Source organism: Rhinoderma darwinii, chromosome 3 (assembly GCF_050947455.1).
Source record: "Rhinoderma darwinii isolate aRhiDar2 chromosome 3, aRhiDar2.hap1, whole genome shotgun sequence".
NCBI classification, from domain to species: Eukaryota; Metazoa; Chordata; class Amphibia; order Anura; family Rhinodermatidae; genus Rhinoderma; species Rhinoderma darwinii.
The window spans coordinates 400580113-400600483 of NC_134689.1; the positions used below are offsets into that span (position 1 = coordinate 400580113).

Consider the following 20371-nt stretch of genomic DNA (forward strand, 5'->3'; position numbering starts at 1 on the left):
GCCAATCTTTGAGTGTGTTGAGGTGCTTTACCGGCTGTGTGGCCGAGAATTGGCGGTTTTGCAGTTTTAATGAGCTTCACCTGTGCTAGCTGCAGAGCCGCAGCAATTCATGGTATAACCATGCAATTCTCGGCCACGCTGCAACAACTGCACCTTAACTGCAACGTTTGAATACACCCTAAGAAATTCACAGCAATAACACAAATCTGTCCTCTCCTGGTCTCCATGGTGAGAACTCTGTGTGAACAGGACTAGGTCAGGCTTTTACTACGAAATGGTCACTATGCCCTCATCCACTCAAACTTATATTGCACTTGTGTATTGTATGTGTTCGTTTCCAAGCTAAACTTACCAATTGTATGTTGTTTCCTGGGCCAACTTCCCCTGTATCAGTGTGACGGGAAGGAAAGTGGCACATTACACAGACTGGTGATATGTAGGAGCTGCTGATATCACACCTATGTATGAAAATATCTCTGGAGGTTCTCAGAATTGGATATATGAGACATAAGTAGAGATCACAATGGAAAGGGAGTTTATGATGTAGAAACAGAAGATCAATAGGCCCCGTAATCTTGTCTGTAATTTTAATAGTCCTGTTAAGGAACACTATAGCTAGTCTGAAAAGGCTGCTAATAGTATTCTATTGGTGTACAAGTAACACTAACATCTAATATTTCTTTCCCTCTTCATTAGTACAACTCAGGGACACCAATAATATATAATCCTGCATCCAGTTCAATATGTGAACTAATAGAATATCACACACTTAAGGAAAAGCATACCTCATGAAAATAGGTAAGAAGAACTTGTCATACCAGCATTCATGACCTGACTCCTGGGGTTTCTTTTATTTATTTAAATGTAATAATGCAAGGGCATTGAAGGTTTTTGCAGTTCTCATTGAAATGAACGGGCTGTTTTTGCAATACACCAACACTCTGGATCCTCCAGAGACACTCTTTGTAGTTGCTCTCCTGCTCTGGCTGTTAAATGAGGGTTTGACAAGTGACATGTCAGAAGTTTTGATTGGTGGAGGTCCAAGCACTGAGACCCCCCACCAATCGTTAAAATGAAGCGCTCGTGTAAGCGCTCAGCCGCTTCGTGTCTGTTCGGCTTTTTCCGGAAAACTGATGTATCTGAGTTCGGGCTCATAGACTTTCTATTAAGCCTGAACTCCGATACATCAGCTTCCCGGAAAAAGCAAACAGAAACTAAGTGGCTGAGCGCTCACACGAGCCCCTTTTTGCAGGGCGAGCTTTAGTTTTTATTTGTACCATTTTGGGGTACATAAGACTTTTTGATCACTTTTTATGGGAGACGCGGTAACCAAAAAATAGCAATTCTGGTATTTGAGGTTTTTTTTTTTATGGCGTTTATCATGTGGGTTAAATAATGTTATATTGTAATAGTTTTGACTTTTATGGAAGCGGTGATGCCATTTATGCTTATTTTAGCATTTTAGCATTGCTTGAGGGTGGAAATGGAAAAAGTATTTTTTTCTTTTATTTTACATTAAAAAAAACTTAACCGTTCTTAACTTTTTTTTTTATTAGTCCCCCTAAGGGACTTGAACCAGCCACAGTTGGATCGCTTGCATGATATACTGCAATACTAATGTATTTCAGTATATCGTGATTTTTACAGGCTCCTAATAATAGGAACAGAAAGATGGCAGACCTGGGGGCCTTCATTACTCCCCCAGGCTGCCATGACAACCATCAGCATCCCGGGGGTGGGGTGTGATGGGGGGATGAATGTCATGGCAGTCTGGGAGCCAAATAAAGACCCAGTTCTGCCATCTTTGTGCTCCTATTAAAGGGGTTTTCCAGTCATTGATGGCTTATTCTCAGGATAGTCCATCGGTGGGGGTATGACCCCTGCCAATCAGCTGTTTTGAAGGGGCCGCTGTGCTCATATGATGCCCTTCATTCCTTATCTGCCTGTACTGTGAATTGTTGACACACTTTTAGTCGTCGGATTACAATATTCCTATATGGGAGAAGGCTGTAATACTTACAAGTCTGTAGGTGATTCAGAGTACGAGCATGTGCACCGCTACCCCTTCAAAACAGCTGGTTGGCGGGGGTGCTGGGAGTCAGACCCCCTCAGATCAGATATTGATTGCCTATCATGAGGATAAGCCATCAATTTCTTATGACTGGAAAACCCTTTTAAAACCTGAGGTAGACAGTAAATATCACAATACACCACAATTATTGCAGTGTATTGTACCAGTAATCAAACAATAGCTCTTGTAAGTCCCCCTAGAGGGACTTAAAACATTTTTCTTTACTAAAAATGTTAATTTTGTTTTTAATGTACAAAAAAATTAATCTTAAAAGTTTAAAAAACCTAATTTTTCCCTTATGTAATATTTATTTTTAAAAAAGATATAAAATTGGTATCGCCGCGTCCGTAAAAGTCTGTACTTTAATTGTATAACACTATAATAATATTTATACCCCACAGTAAACGCCGTAAAAAATTAAATAGCGACCAAATTGCTGTTTTTTTAGACACCTTACCTCCCAAATACAATGGAATAAAAAGGGATTCAAAAGTCGTATCTACCCCAAAATGGTACAACAAAAATACAGCTCCCCTAGCAATAAAACAAGCTCTCCCACCGCTTCATCGAAGGAAAAAAAAGTTAGTTTCAGAAGATATTGTAATAGTAGTAAATCATAAAAAAAAAACAATATCAATTTGGTATCGCTGTAATCTACTTCACCCACAGAATAAAGTTAATGTTGTTTTTACTGCACAGTGAAAACCGTAAAAACAAAAAACTATGGAGGAAGCACTGTTTATTTGCCCATTCCATCCCATAAACCATTATTTTGCAGTTTATATGGTACATTAAATGGTGCTATTAAAAACTACAACTCATCTGGAAAAAACAAGATCTCATACGGCTTTGTCGACGGAAAAATAAAACTTATGGCTTTTGCAAGGCATGGAGGAAAAAACTAAATTTAAAAAACAAAAAATGTCAAATCTACCTCAGAAAATATTAGAAAGATACAAATCCTTACACAGACAGGAGGGGCTATGAAGGCAGATTGGGCACTAGCGTCTCTGGATGCTGCGAAAGCCTTCGAATCGATTGAATGACAATATCTGCTGGAAACATTGAATAGATTTGGCTTTGGCCCTCTGTTCATCAGATGGATTTGCACAAATTTTGGTCAATGATGTGATTTCCCCATTTTTGTCTCTATAGAGGCACTATTTAAGGCTGTCCCTTTTCCTCGTTGCTATTTGCCCTGCTATAGAGCCTCTGGCAATACGCATAAGGCATCACCCAGAATACAGATGGATAGTAATGGGGTCAAGAGAAGATAGAATAAGCTTGTATTCTGATGACATGGTTTTATATATGTCCCATCCGACTGTTTCCTTACCGTTGGCCGTTGACATATTGGATAAGTTTGGACAATTCTCTGGACTACATATTTATTGGAACAAATCCTTTTTTATGCCATTGCAGGGGATGGGATGGTCGGACACTGTGCATGGCCTACGGGTCGTACCGATGTTTAAATATTTGCTTATAGCTATTAATAGAAACCATACGGAGGATCATGCCCCAAATATCTTGCCTTTGTTAGAATGTATAAAATCTAAGTTTAGAGTGTGGGGTACGCTTCCACTGGCAGTGGCTGGCAGGATTAATCTGATCAAAATGGTTATTCTCCCAAAATGTCTGTATGTACTAGAACAGGGGTCTCAAACTCGGCCGGGTAAGTAGGCCGCATATAGAAAAAATGGGAAGTTGACGGGCCGCATTACTTTCAAATTTGATACAATACAAAATGATTGTTAATCAATTAGTTATTTGAACTACTATAACACTACATTACTATAATAATAGCGCTAGGTTTAAAATTTTAGATATTTCTCCACGTGCTTATTTCAACAATCCAGCTTTCCAGTTTAAGTGTCGCTAAATGCAGTCCGGCGGCTCAGTTAGCACACATGTCAAGATTGGGCAGCCCCTTTGGATGCTGCCGCAGTGCCCTCTGTGGATGCTGCCGCAGTGCCCTCTGTGGATGCTGCCGCAGTGCCCTCTGTGGATGCTGCCGCAGTGCCCTCTGTGGATGCTGCCGCAGTGCCCTCTGTGGATGCTGCCGCAGTGCCCTCTGTGGATGCTGCCGCAGTGCCCTCTGTGGATGCTGCCGCAGTGCCCTCTGTGGATGCTGCCGCAGTGCCCTCTGGGGATGCTGCCGCAGTGCCCTCTGGGGATGCTGCCGCAGTGCCCTCTGGGGATGCTGCCGCAGTGCCCTCTGGGGATGCTGCCGCAGTGCCCTCTGGGGATGCTGCCGCAGTGCCCTCTGGGGATGCTGCCGCAGTGCCCTCTGGGGATGCTGCCGCAGTGCCCTCTGGGGATGCTGCCGCAGTGCCCTCTGTGGATGCTGCCGCAGTGCCCTCTGTAGATAATGCAACACACCCCTAGATAAGGCCACAGTACCCTCTGTAGATAAGGCCACAGTGCCCTCTGTAGATAAGGCCACAGTGCCCTCTGTAGATAAGGTCACAGTGCCCTCTGTAGATAAGGCCACAGTGTCCTCTGTAGATAAGGCCACAGTGCCCTCTGTAGATAAGGCCACAGTGCCCTCTGTAGATAATGCAACTCACCCCTAGATAATGCCAGTGTCCTCTTCAGATACTGCCACACACCCACTTGTAGATAATGCCACAGTGCCCTCTGTAGAGGCTGCCACAGTGCCCTCTGTAGAGGCTGCCACAGTGCCCTCTGTAGAGGCTGCCACAGTGCCCTCTGTAGAGGCTGCCACAGTGCCCTCTGTAGAGGCTGCCACAGTGCCCTCTGCAGAGGCTGCCACAGTGATGTCAGGGGCTTGCCCAGAGCTGGAGTCCCGGGGCAGAGACGGGGCAGAGACGCTTCTGGCACTCTGCCTGGGATTCCAGCTCAGCTCCGGACATAACTATCCATATATAAAAATAAATTAGCTACATTACAAATTATAATAAAGAATGGGAAAGGATGATGAGCATCCTTCACTAACATTGGGGGATTTTACAAACAGACCCAGACCTGAGAAAACATCTGTGAAATGGAGCTTCGTCGGGATATCGGAAAGGCATGACTATTTCAAATTTATTGGTTTCAAACCCGTTTTCACAAAGAAGGGAGAATATTTTTGCCTCTACCCCAGGTTTCTTTCCATGCAAAATGTGCAAGGCATACAGAATACTGGAAACTAGAAATTTGTGGATAGATTCGGAAGGAAATTACAGCTAAAAGACCACATGACATGTTCCTCAGAGGGGGTAGTATACTGTTGAGAATGTCCATATGGACAAATATGTAAACAAAACTATCAGAGACCTTAGCACGAGGATCACCGAACACATTGGCACAATTGTCAACTACAGTAAAAACGAAAGAGAACAATGTGCCCAAAATAAATCATTCAGCCATACCCCCTTCGCAAGACACTTTAAAGCCAAACACAATTTAGACTGGACGAATCTTAAGGGATGGGCAATTTGCCAATTCATCTGTGCATAAGGAGAGGGAACTTGGACTTTACCCTATTAAGAAGGGAAATCCAAAGGATTAACCAGATGAAATCTGTAAACCCAAATGGGTTGAATGAGAACTTCAGTTTTGGATGCTTTTTGTAGGTTTTATATGAGCGATGCATCCCCTTCAAAACAGCTGATCGGCAGGGGTCCCGGGGGTCGGACCCCGACCCATCAGCTATTGATGGCTTATCCTGAGGATAGGCCGTCAATTTTTACTGGCTGGAGAACACATTTAATGGTCATGAATTGCGGTCCCTGCCTTTAGAAAAGGCCGGAAATACAGGCGAAACGCGCGTTGGGCACTTAGTTTTGTCTCCAGCATTAGGTAAGTTCAAGTAGGCAGGGATAATCCTTTTGTTGTGCTACACTCACAAAGATTTAGTGCATATGTCCTTCAACTAACACCATGCCACTGCACTGAATAAACTTTACAGCGCTAACCAACGCTGAGACTCTGGTTTCAGAGTAGCATAGCAACTACCACCACGCCGCTGTATACAACACACTCCTCAGTGCATGAAACATGCTGTGACAGCAGTGTCCACTCATAAGTCTATATGCACAGCTCTAAGTGAATCTCAATAATTCTTAACACGCTGCTATAGTAAAACACACCATACAGCATCTGCAGGGATCTCAGGCAGCATTTTCAAGCGTGGCCCAACAAGGTGATTTTTATGTATAAATTCATATTAGGTAGAGATCTGCAGTCAATGCCACCGAAAACTCTGAGCATATCCTATCAGCGCTATTTAGTATCATAATACATTGCTTCTGCCATTACGGGATGTCAGTAATAGGATGGAATAAAAATAAAGTACATATACCTAAAGTAAATGATATGTTAACCCTCTAGTTTACATTGATATACACTTGCTGGTGCTCTACCACCACAATGTTAACCCTTTCAGGACCGAGCTCATTTTGGCCTTAAGGACCAGCCCCATTTTTTCAAATCTGACATGTCAATTTATGTGGTAATAACTCTGAAATGCTTTTGCCTATCCAAGCAATTCTGAGATTGTTTTCTCGTGACATATTGTACTTTATGTTCGTGGAAAAATTTGGTCAATAAATTAATTGCTTATTTGTGAAAAACACCAAAATTTAGCGCAAATTTTCAAAAATTATGATTTTTCTCATTTTAAATGTATCTGCTTGTAAAACAGATAGTAATACCACACAAAATAGTTACTATTTCACATATTCCATATGTCTACTTTTATATTTGCATAGTTTTTTGAACATTATTTTATTTTTCTAGGACGTTACAAGGCTTAGAACTTTACCAGCAATTTCTCACATTTTAAAGAAAATTTCAAAAGGCTATTTTTCAAGGACCAGTTCAGTTCTGAAGTGGCTTTGAGGGCCTTAAGTACTAGATAGACCCCATAAATCACCCCATATTAAAAACTGCACCCCTCAAAGTATTCAAAACAGCATTCAGAAAGTTTCTTAACCCTTTAGGCGCTTCACAGGAATTAAAGCAAAGTAGAGGTGAAATTTACAAATTTCATTATTTTAGCCGAAATTCATTTGGAATAAAAAAAATTCTGTAACACAGAAGGTTTTACCAGAGAAATACAACTCAATATTTATTGCTCAGATTCTGCAGTTTTTAGAAATATCCCACATGTGGCTCTAGTGTGATAATGGACTGAAGCACAGGCCTCAGAAGCAAAGGAGCACCTAGTGGATTTTGGAGTCTCCTTTTTTTAGAATATATTTTAGGCACCAGGTCAGGTTTGAAGAGGTCTTGTGGTGACAAAACAGTGGAATCTCCCCAAAAGTGGTTTTGGAAACTACACACCTCATGGAATTTATCTAAGGGTATAGTTAGCATCTTGACCCGACAGGTCTTTTGCTATATTTATTGGAGTTTGTCTGTGAAAGTGAAAATCTACTTTTTTTCTGAAAAAATATTAAAAAAAATAATATTTGCAAGGAATAATGAATAAAAAGCACCCCATAACTTGTAAAGCTATTTCTCCCGATTACGGCAATACCCCATATGTGGTATTAAACTGCTGTTTGGACCCACGGCAGAGCTCGGAATGGAAGGAGCACCATTTGGATTTTGGAGCGCAGGTTTTGCTGGATTGGTTTTCAGTGCCATGTCGCGTTTGCAACACCCTGGAGGGACCAAAACAGTGGAAACCCCCCAAAAGTGACCCCATTTTGGAGACTACACCCCTGAAGGAATTTTTCTAGGGCTATAGTAAGCATTGTGACTCCACAGTTTTTTTGCTGAATTTAGTAGAATTAGACAGGGAAAATGAAAATCTACTTTTTTCTGAAAAAACATAGAAATGTTTAATTTTTACAATGAATAAAGAAGAAAAATCACCCCAAAATTTGTAAAGCAATTTTTCCTGATTACAGCAATACCCCATATGTGGTAATAAACTGCTGTTTGGACCCACGGCAGGACTCAGAAGGGAAGGAACAATATTTGGCTTTTGGAGCTCAAATTTAGCTGGAATGGCTTTCGGGTGTCATGTCGCATTTGCAAAGCCCCTGAGGTACCAAAACAGTGGAAACCTCCAAAAACTGACCCCACTTGGTAAACTACACCCCTTAAGGAATCTATCTAGGTGTATAGCGAGCATTTATACCCCACAGGTCTTTTGCAGAATTTATTAGAATTAGGTTGTGAAAATGAATATCAAAAATGTTTCCACAAAAATGCTGCATTTTTTAATTTTCACAATGGATAAGGGAGAAAAAGCACCCCAATATTTGTAAAGCAATTTCTCCCAAGTACGGTAATACCCGACGTGGTCAGAAATGCTTTTTCAGTAGAAATTAATTAAACCTTTCAGGACTGATCCATTTTTTGCTTTTACATTTTAGTTTTTCCCACCCCGCTTTCCAAGAGCCATAATTTTATTTTTTTCGGTCAATAGAGTGGTGTGAGGGCTTATTTTTTGAGGGAGGAGTTGTATTGACACCATTTAAAGTAAAAAAACAAGGGGGCACTCCCTCCGTCTGAAAAAAGAAAGGTTCAACCTGCAGAGGCGACAAGGCTTCTTTACAGTGAGAACTGTGAATTTATGGAATAGTCACCGCAGGAGCCGTCACAGCAGGGACAGGAGATGGCTTTACAAAAGGCAAAGATAATTTCCTAGAATTTTTTTGCTTCCCCTTTCCCATCCCTTGGTTGATCTTGATGGACATGTGTCTTTTTTCAACCGTACAAACTATGTAACTATAAAGTACCGTTTAATGTACTGGGGAACAGAAAATAAAATTCTTTGCAGGCTGAAATTGGAAAAAGCTGTGATTCCTCCATTGTTTTTTGGGTTTAGTTTTTACTGCTTTCACCGTGCGGTAAAAACAACAACTTACATTTTTTCTGAATACGATTACAGTGATACCAAATTTATAAAGGTTTTTTTATATTCTACTACTTTTACAAAGTAAAAACTGTTTGTTAAAAAACAAAACGTTTTGTTTCACCACATTCCGGGAGGCATCAGTTTTTTAATTTTTTGGTCGCTTGAGCGGTGTGAGGGCTTATTTTTTGCGGGACGAGATGTAGTTTTTATTGGTACCATTTTATTTACATACAACTTTTTGATCACTTTTTATGAATTTTATTTAGGAGCTAAGGTGACCAAAAAAACAGTGATTTTGGCATTTTAAATTCTTTATTTTTTTACGGCGTTCCCAGTGCAAGTTAAATAATGGTATGTTGTAATAGTTCGGACTTTTACGGATGTAGCGATACCGATTTTGTTTATTTTTTACATTACTTTAGAGGAAACGTGGGAAAGGGGAATTTTATATATTTTTTTCACTAATAATAACTTTTTAAACGTTTTTTTTTTTACACATTTTATTAGTCCCTTAAGGGGACTGGAACGAGTAATCATTAGGTCGCTGGTACAATACACTGCAATACTAATGTATTGCAGTATAATGTCATTTTTACAGGCTCCTGTAACAGCGCGATCGATGTTCCTGTCCGTTAGTCCCGGGTGTCAGCTGTAATACACAGCTGACACCTGCAGAAAATGGAGTGGGCGCAGCGCATGAGCCCGCTCCATATATAACCCCCTGCAACACGACATGCTATTAAGTCGTGGTGCGCGAAGGTGTTAATGCGCAGCGGATGGTGCAAAGTGAAAATTTTAATTTTCCACTGATATGCCATTTTAATGCACAATACGATGTGCCCAGTTTGTGCCACTGAAGTCAAATACCTCATACAATGTTGAGCGGGTTCTCCCGGATATAAAATATCACATATGTCGACGTAAGCTTGTGTTTGGGCACGCTGTGGGGCTCAGAAGGGAAGGAGCGCCATTTGGCTTGTGGAGTGCAGATTTTGCTTGGTAATAGTTCTGTTTGGGGTTTTGCTGGTATTTCAGTTTATAATGTGGGGGTATATGTAAGCTGTGCGGGGTACATCAGGGTATAATAAGAGGGTATAATCATGTGGTAAATAAATAATAATTCATAGATATGTATTTTTCATTAGTACCATTTTAGGGTACATGCGATTTTTTTATCACTTTTTATTAGATTTTTTTGGCAAGCAAAGTGACAAAAAAAAACAAAAATTCTGTCTTTTTTTTTTTTTTACAGTGTTCACTGTTGCCGATAAATGACATTTTACTTTATTCTGCGGGTCGATACGATTACGGCGATATCATATGTATATCATTTTCTTATTTTTTGTGGCGTTTGCGAAATAAAATCACTTTTCGATAAAGTTATTAATTTTTTGTGTCACCATATCCTGAGAGCCATAACTTTTTATTTTTCAGTCAAAAAAGCTGTGTAAGGGCTTGTTTTTTGCGGGACGGGTTGTAGTTTTTATTGGTACTATTTTGGGGTACATGTGACTTTTTGATCACTTTTTATTATATATTTTGGGAGGGTTGATGACCAAAAAAAGTGATTCTGACCTTGTTTTTTAATTATTTTTTTTGGGGTGTTCACCGTGCGGGAAAAATAATATTATAGTTTTATTGTTTGGGTCGTTACGAACGCGGTGATACCAAATATGTGTACTGTTTTTAACATTTTCTTTTTTTTCCTGGTACTCATACGCTGCGGTGCATGGCAGACCCTGAGGCTGTTGTATGGCCTCCAGTTTTGCCTTATAACCGACTGCAGCACCCGCAATCGTTCCCCGGGAAAGTTTTTTGTAGCAACAAACTTCCCAATTTGTTATAGTAACAAACTTTTCTGTTCGTTGCTACAACAAACTTTCCCTGCGATCACATGATCAGGACCTGAATCAATCAGGTCCCGATCATGTCTCCGGGATCAGAGGCAGGGGTTAACAGCGCGATCCGGATCGCGCTTTTAACACCCACCGTGAATTCACATTGGCGCTGCACAGAGCCCAGAAAGTGCCGACGTGAATTTACTGTGGGTGGTCGGGAAGCGGTTAACTAATAACCTTTACTGCCTACAGGATAGAATTTTCCAGCCATAATGGGGCGATATACTAGAGAATATAGACAGTACAGATATGTCTACTCTGCAAAAATACATTTATTGAACTCCATAATTATTGTTGATGAGCATTTATTTAACCAGTTCAGGACCGGGCTATTTTGCGCCTTCAGGACCAGACACCGTTTAGCCATTTTTAGCACGTGTTAGTTAAATGGCTATAACGTTTTTATTTGTTGGGCTAACGACGTGATTTTTGCGATGTTTTTTCCGTAGACAATGCAGGTTTCTTTTTTTTATCATTTTTATACACACCTTTTTTGCTATTTTAGAATTTTTATTCATAAAGTTTGAAAATAATAGTAAATAAATAAGCTTTTTTACGTTTCAGCTATTTTTTTTGGGGTAATAACATAGTTTTACCCTAAAATAGACCTTTTATTTGTGATCGTCATTGTCTACCGTAAATTTTAATATATTACATGTCTATATTAGGGTAATTGGGTCAGCGCTAGAATTACAACAATGATTGGCGGGGGGAACGTTTTTTTTGGGGTGGGTATTTTATGTGTATTTATTATTTAATTTACTTTTGCACTTTACTTTATTATTTTTTTATTACTGTGGTCTGTCCCCCAAAGGTCAAAAAAGACCTTTGGGGAACTTTATATATTTGTTTTCTTTGTTTTACACCATCTTTTCCACTGTAACTGGAGCTGCACAGCAGCCCCAGTTACAGGGGAAATCAGCCCTCTCATAGTGACGATTGTCACTAATAGGGCTGTGCTGGGTCTTGTAAGACCCAGCAGCAGCCTGCCACTAACGGCACCCGGCGATCATGTGACCTGTCACATGATCACCAGGAGGAATAGAGACAGCGCCGCTGCTGCTGTCTCTATTCATATACACAGCGTTCATTGAACGCTGTGTAAAAAGACATCGGAGAAGACAGAAGCAATGAAAGCTGCTTCTATCCTCTCCTCAGGGTCCCCGGCAGTCACTGACAGCCAGAGACCCGACATTCAGCTGCCCGATCGCGCGGGCAGCAAGTTAAAACCCGAGCCGTAAAAAGTCTATGGCTCGGGTTTTAAGGACCCTGACCGCTGGCCGTAAAAATACAGCCAGCGGTCGGGAACCAGTTAAGCTTTATGATGTGAATTAGGGGGTCATTCACATTATACTCTGAGAGCAAGAAAATTGCAGAAGTTTTTCAATATCTATTGTTTTCCTTTTTATTGTTCATAATAAAGGTTTTTTGTTTTCTTTAATTTAACCCCTACCCGCTTTGGCCACTTTAGACCTTCCTGACAGCCCCATTTTTCAAATCTGACGTGTCACTTTATGTGGTAATAACTTCGGAATGCTTTTATCTATCCAAGCGATTCTGAGATTGTTTTCTCGTGACACATTGCACTTTATGTTACTGTTAAAATTTGCTCTGTATATTTAGTATTTAATTGTGGAAAACACCCAAATTTTGTGAAAACTTGCAAAATTTTCATTTTTCTAAATTTAAATGTATCTGCGTGTAAGTTAGGCAGTTATACCACATAAAATTGTTGCTAATTAACATCCCCCATATGTCTACTTTAGATTGGCATCGTTTTTTGAACATCCTTTTATTTTTCTAGGAGTTTACAAGGCTAAACTTTACCAGCAATTTCTCACATTTTCAAGAAAATTTCAAAAGGCTATTTTTTCAGGGACCAGTTCAATTGTGAAATGGCTTTTAGGGCCTTATATATTAGAAACACCCAAAAAGTCGCCCCGTTTTAAAAACTTCACCCCTTAAAGAATTCAAAACAGCATTTAGATAGTTTCTTAACCCTTTAGACACAGGAATTAAAGCAAAGTAGAGGTGAAATGTACAAATTTAATTTTGTTTTTTTTGCAGAAATTCATTTTTAATCCATTTTTTTTTTTTGGTAACACAAAGGTTTACCAGAGAAACACAACTCAATATGTATTTCTCAGAGTCTGCAGTTTTATGAAATATCCCACATGTGGCCCTAGTGTGGTAATGTACTGAAGCCCCGGCCTCAGAAGCAAAGGAGCACCTAGAGGATTTTGGGCCTCCTTTTTATTACATTATATTTTAGGCACCATGTCAGGTTTGAAAGGCTCTTGAAGTGCCAAAACAGTGGAAACCACACCCCTCAAGGAAATTATCTAGGGGTATAGTGAGCATTTTGACCCTACAGGTTTATTTCAGAAATTATTGAAAGTAGTCAGTGAAAATGAAAATCTACATTCTTTCAAAGAAAAGGTAGGTTTAGCTAATTTTTTCTCATTTTCACAAGGACTAAAGGAGAAAAAGCACCACAACATTTGTAAAGCAATTTCTCCCGAGTAAAACAATACCCCACATGTGGTCATAACCGACTGTTTGGACACACGGCAGGAATTGGAAGCGAAAGAGCGCCATTTGGCTTTTGGAGATGACATTTAGCAGGAATTGTTTGCGGAGGCCATGTTACATTTGCAAAGCCCCTAAGGGACCAAAACAGTGAAAACGCCCAAAACGTGACTCCATTTAGGAAACTAAACCCCTTTAGGAACTCATTGAGGGGTGTAGTGAGCATTTTGAGCCCACACGTGTTAAATAGATTTTATTAGAATTGGGCAGTGAAAATAAAAACAATCCTTTTTCTTCAATAAGGCGTAGTTTTAGCTCAAAATTTTTCATTTTCTCAACAAATAAAGGAAAAAAAGAACCCCAACATTTGTAAAGCAACTTATCTGGAGTACGGAAATACCACATATGTGGTCATAAACTGCTGTTTGGGCACACGGCAGAGCTCAGAATGGGAGGAGCGCCATTTGAGTTTTGGAGAACAGATTTTGCTGGATTGGTTTCCTGACACCATTTTGCTTTTGCAAAGCCCATAATGTACCAGTACAGTGGAAACTCCCCAAAAGTGACTCCATTTGGGATACTACACTCCTTGAGGAATTAATCTAGGGGTGTAGTGAGCATTTTGACCCCACATGTGTTTATTTTAATTGGGCAGTGAAAATAAAAATAGTTTTTTTTCCAATAAGACGTACCTTTAGCTCAATTTTTCATTTTCACTAAAAATAAAGGAGAAAAAGCACCTTAACATTTGTAAAGCAATTTCTCCCGAGTAAGGCAATAATCCATATGTGGACATAAACTGCTGTTTGGGCACACAGCAGGGCTCAGAAGGGAAGGAGCTTGCTTGGTTTCTGGTCGCTATGTCGCATTTGCAAAGCCCCTGTGGGAACAAAACAGTGGAAACCCCCAGAAGTAACCCCATTTTGAAAACAACCCCTCAAGGCATTTATTAAGGGGTTTAGTGAGCATTTTCACCCCACTGGTCTTTTCCATAAATGATGGTGCAAAGTAAAAATGTAAGTTTTTCCCCATATATGCCATTTCAGTGGCAAATATGCCATGCCCAGCTTGTGCCACTGGAGACACACACCCCAAAAATTGTTAAAAGGGTTCTCCCTGGTTTGGCGATGCCATATGTGTGGAAGTAAACTGATGTTTGGACACACAGTAGGGCTCAGAAGGGAGAGAGCGCCATTTGGCTTTTGAAGCGTAGATTTTGTTTGGTAGTAGTTTTGTTTGGAGTTTTAGGGTATGTGCACACGTAGTGTTTTCAGGCGTATTTCGGAAGCAGAACGCCTACAAACATCTGCCCATTGATTTCAATGGGAAATACGGTGTTCTGTTCCGACGGCGTTTTTTTACGCTTTGTTTTCCAAAAACGGCACGTAAAAAGACGCCCCCGAAAAAGAAGTGTATGTTACTTCTTGGGGCGTTTTTGGAGCCGTTTTTCATTGACTCTGTAGAAAAACAGCTCCAAAACGACCGTAAAAAACGCTGCCAAAATCGCAAGTGGCTTAAAAGAAGTCTGAAAATCAGGAGCTGTTTTGCCTTGAAAACAGCCCTGTATTTTCAGACGTTTTTGATTTTGTGGGTGCACATACCCATACTGGTATTTCAGTTTATAAAATGGGGCATATGTGATCTGGGCAGAGTACATCAGGGGCATAGTCAGGTGGAATAATAATGGGGTAAAAAACAAACAATAAAATAATCCATAGATGTGTGTGAAGCAATCCCTTCTGCACAGGCCGATGCCGCACTGGTAAATTATGTCCTTCCTTATCCGCTTTTTGGTCCACACTCCGCACATTTGCAGTTTGAGGAATTTTGCTGGGAAGTGTTGTCCTGGTATAATACGGGCACCCTCGCTTCCAGCAGATATGTTTGAGCCCTACACTTCCTGGTTCCCTAATTTTAGGGCCTTGATAATTCGCCTCATGAAACATAAGAAATGTTCCCCTCGGGCATGCACAGGCACATATTTTTATTTCGTGACTAATTGGAGCCCTAACTAATTTTATTTTTTCATAGACATAGTGGTATGAGCAATGATCCCTCTAAGTCTTGGCAGCTCCGGAGCGGGGCAGTTAGGGAGCATGACCAAAAGTAATACCCCCAGTAAAAGCTAATATAGCGACTAAATAAGAGAGTAAGAAAACTTATTTTGAAATTAGTTTTAATTACTTTTTTAAATACTATAATATTACAAGTCCACCAGTAAAATAGACGACTGTTATAAACACCAATTATAGGCATCAATGAAAGAATCCCTCATTACACCACTGTCCCTGTAGACAGCGTCACACAGACCCCCTGTAGATCCTGCCACTCAGACCCCCTGTAGATCCTGCCACTCAGACCCCCTGTAGATCCTGCCACACAGACCCCCCTGTAGATCCTGCCACACAGACCCCCCTGTAGATCCTGCCACACAGACCCCCTGTAGATCCTGCCACACAGACCCCCCTGTAGATCCTGCCACAGAGACCCCCTGTAGATCCTGCCACAGAGACCCCCTGTAGATCCTGCCACAGAGAACCCCTGTAGATCCTGCCACAGAGACCCCCCTGTAGATCCTGCCAGAGAGACCCCCTGTAGATCCTGCCAGAGAGACCCCCCTGTAGATCCTGCCAGAGAGACCCCCCCTGTAGATCCTGCCAGAGAGACCCCCCCTGTAGATCCTGCCAGAGAGACCCCCCCTGTAGATCCTGCCAGAGAGACCCCCCTGTAGATCCTGCCACAGAGACCCCCCTGTAGATCCTGCCACAGAGACCCCCCTGTAGATCCTGCCACAGAGACCCCCCTGTAGATCCTGCCACAGAGACCCCCCTGTAGATCCTGCCACAGAGACCCCCCTGTAGATCCTGCCACAGAGACCCCCCTGTAGATCCTGCCACAGAGACCCCCCTGTAGATCCTGCCACAGAGACCCCCCTGTAGATCCTGCCACAGAGACCCCCCTGTAGATCCTGCCACAGAGACCCCCCTGTAGATCCTGCCACAGAGACCCCCCTGTAGATCCTGCCACAGAGACCCCCCTGTAGATCCTGCCACAGAGACCCCCCTGTAGATCCTGCCACAGAGACCCCCCTGTAGATCCTGCCACAGAGACCCCCCTGTAGATCCTGCCACAGAGACCCCCCTGTAGATCCTGCCACAGAGACCCCCCTGTAGATCCTGCCACAGAGACCCCCCTGTAGATCCTGCCACAGAGACCCCCCTGTAGATCCTGCCACAGAGACCCCCCTGTAGATCCTGCCACAGAGACCCCCCTGTAGATCCTGCCACAGAGACCCCCCTGTAGATCCTGCCACAGAGACCCCCCTGTAGATCCTGCCACAGAGACCCCCCTGTAGATCCTGCCACAGAGACCCCCCTGTAGATCCTGCCACAGAGACCCCCCTGTAGATCCTGCCACAGAGACCCCCCTGTAGATCCTGCCACAGAGACCCCCCTGTAGATCCTGCCACAGAGACCCCCCTGTAGATCCTGCCACAGAGACCCCCCTGTAGATCCTGCCACAGAGACCCCCCTGTAGATCCTGCCACAGAGACCCCCCTGTAGATCCTGCCACAGAGACCCCCCTGTAGATCCTGCCACAGAGACCCCCCTGTAGATCCTGCCACAGAGACCCCCCTGTAGATCCTGCCACAGAGACCCCCCTGTAGATCCTGCCACAGAGACCCCCCTGTAGATCCTGCCACAGAGACCCCCCTGTAGATCCTGCCACAGAGACCCCCCTGTAGATCCTGCCACAGAGACCCCCCTGTAGATCCTGCCACAGAGACCCCCCTGTAGATCCTGCCACAGAGACCCCCCTGTAGATCCTGCCACAGAGACCCCCCTGTAGATCCTGCCACAGAGACCCCCCTGTAGATCCTGCCACAGAGACCCCCCTGTAGATCCTGCCACAGAGACCCCCCTGTAGATCCTGCCACAGAGACCCCCCTGTAGATCCTGCCACAGAGACCCCCCTGTAGATCCTGCCACAGAGACCCCCCTGTAGATCCTGCCACAGAGACCCCCCTGTAGATCCGGCCACAGAGACCCCCCTGTAGATCCGGCCACAGAGACCCCCCTGTAGATCCGGCCACAGAGACCCCCCTGTAGATCCGGCCACAGAGACCCCCCTGTAGATCCGGCCACAGAGACCCCCCTGTAGATCCGGCCACAGAGACCCCCCTGTAGATCCGGCCACAGAGACCCCCCTGTAGATCCGGCCACAGAGACCCCCCTGTAGATCCGGCCACAGAGACCCCCCTGTAGATCCGGCCACAGAGACCCCCCTGTAGATCCGGCCACAGAGACCCCCCTGTAGATCCGGCCACAGAGACCCCCCTGTAGATCCGGCCACAGAGACCCCCCTGTAGATCCGGCCACAGAGACCCCCCTGTAGATCCGGCCACAGAGACCCCCCTGTAGATCCGGCCACAGAGACCCCCCTGTAGATCCGGCCACAGAGACCCCCCTGTAGATCCGGCCACAGAGACCCCCCTGTAGATCCGGCCACAGAGACCCCCCTGTAGATCCGGCCACAGAGACCCCCCTGTAGATCCGGCCACAGAGACCCCCCTGTAGATCCGGCCACAGAGACCCCCCTGTAGATCCGGCCACAGAGACCCCCCTGTAGATCCGGCCACAGAGACCCCCCTGTAGATCCGGCCACAGAGACCCCCCTGTAGATCCGGCCACAGAGACCCCCCTGTAGATCCGGCCACAGAGACCCCCCTGTAGATCCGGCCACAGAGACCCCCCTGTAGATCCGGCCACAGAGACCCCCCTGTAGATCCGGCCACAGAGACCCCCCTGTAGATCCGGCCACAGAGACCCCCCTGTAGATCCGGCCACAGAGACCCCCCTGTAGATCCGGCCACAGAGACCCCCCTGTAGATCCGGCCACAGAGACCCCCCTGTAGATCCGGCCACAGAGACCCCCCTGTAGATCCGGCCACAGAGACCCCCCTGTAGATCCGGCCACAGAGACCCCCCTGTAGATCCGGCCACAGAGACCCCCCTGTAGATCCGGCCACAGAGACCCCCCTGTAGATCCGGCCACAGAGACCCCCCTGTAGATCCGGCCACAGAGACCCCCCTGTAGATCCGGCCACAGAGACCCCCCTGTAGATCCGGCCACAGAGACCCCCCTGTAGATCCGGCCACAGAGACCCCCCTGTAGATCCGGCCACAGAGACCCCCCTGTAGATCCGGCCACAGAGACCCCCCTGTAGATCCGGCCACAGAGACCCCCCTGTAGATCCGGCCACAGAGACCCCCCTGTAGATCCGGCCACAGAGACCCCCCTGTAGATCCGGCCACAGAGACCCCCCTGTAGATCCGGCCACAGAGACCCCCCTGTAGATCCGGCCACAGAGACCCCCCTGTAGATCCGGCCACAGAGACCCCCCTGTAGATCCGGCCACAGAGACCCCCCTGTAGATCCGGCCACAGAGACCCCCCTGTAGATCCGGCCACAGAGACCCCCCTGTAGATCCGGCCACAGAGACCCCCCTGTAGATCCGGCCACAGAGACCCCCCTGTAGATCCGGCCACAGAGACCCCCCTGTAGATCCGGCCACAGAGACCCCCCTGTAGATCCGGCCACAGAGACCCCCCTGTAGATCCGGCCACAGAGACCCCCCTGTAGATCCGGCCACAGAGACCCCCCTGTAGATCCGGCCACAGAGACCCCCCTGTAGATCCGGCCACAGAGACCCCCCTGTAGATCCGGCCACAGAGACCCCCCTGTAGATCCGGCCACAGAGACCCCCCTGTAGATCCGGCCACAGAGACCCCCCTGTAGATCCGGCCACAGAGACCCCCCTGTAGATCCGGCCACAGAGACCCCCCTGTAGATCCGGCCACAGAGACCCCCCTGTAGATCCGGCCACAGAGACCCCCCTGTAGATCCGGCCACAGAGACCCCCCTGTAGATCCGGCCACAGAGACCCCCCCTGTAGATCCGGCCACAGAGACCCCCCTGTAGATCCGGCCACAGAGACCCCCCTGTAGATCCGGCCACAGAGACCCCCCTGTAGATCCGGCCACAGAGACCCCCCTGTAGATCCGGCCACAGAGACCCCCCTGTAGATCCGGCCACAGAGACCCCCCTGTAGATCCGGCCACAGAGACCCCCCCTGTAGATCCGGCCACAGAGACCCCCCCTGTAGATCCGGCCACAGAGACCCCCCCTGTAGATCCGGCCACAGAGACCCCCCCTGTAGATCCGGCCACAGAGACCCCCCCTGTAGATCCGGCCACAGAGACCCCCCCTGTAGATCCGGCCACAGAGACCCCCCCCGTAGATCCGGCCACAGAGACCCCCCCCGTAGATCCGGCCACACAGACCCCCCCCCCGTAGATCCGGCCACACAGACCCCCCCCCCGTAGATCCGGCCACACAGACCCCCCCTGAAGTTCCGGCCACACAGACACCCCCTTTAAACTTTAGTTAGCGGACGGACCGTGGAAGGTGTGCGGCCGCGCACCTTACAGGGAACACTGGGTAAGAGTGCTGGTTTTTTTGCGACTTTTTGATAACTTTTTATACTATTTTATGTTAGGCAAGATGACCGAAAAACAGCAATTCTGGCATCGTTTTTAAAAGGTTTTTTTTTATACAGAGTTCACCATGCATTATAAATTACATGTTAACTTTATTCTGCGGGTCAGTCCGACTCCGGCGATATCAAATTTATAGAACTTTTTTATGTTTTACATCTTTTTGCACAATAAAATTACTTTTGTAAAAAGAATGTATTTTTTCTGTCGCCATGTTGTGAGAACCATTACTTTTACATTTTTTCGTCTACGGAGCTGTATGATGGCTTGTTTTTTGCGAGACGAGCTATAGTTTTTATAGGTACCATTTTTGGATACATGCGACTTTTTGATCACTTTTTATTAAAATTTTTGTAGGGCAAAGTGACCAAAAAACAGAAATACGCCGTTCACTGCAGGGAATAAATAACATATTTTTTATGGTTTAAGCTGTTACGGTCACGGTGATACCAAATATGTATGTGTGTAAAGGTTGAGATAGCACCAGATACGTGTA

At 44.9% G+C, this 20371-nt stretch overlaps 1 long non-coding RNA gene across 6 annotated transcripts in view; it reads left to right on the forward strand.

The window, feature by feature from the left end:
- Nucleotides 1–20371, forward strand: part of LOC142750216 (uncharacterized) — a 212875-nt gene that overhangs the window by 26961 nt on the left and 165543 nt on the right. For 5 of the 6 annotated variants that reach the window (XR_012882586.1, XR_012882582.1, XR_012882585.1 and 2 more), the window contains exon 2: nucleotides 697–798. The exons of the other annotated variant lie outside the window; for it this stretch is intronic. This is a non-coding gene — a long non-coding RNA (uncharacterized LOC142750216). The remainder of the gene's footprint in view (nucleotides 1–696; nucleotides 799–20371) is intronic. 6 annotated transcript variants of the gene reach the window in all.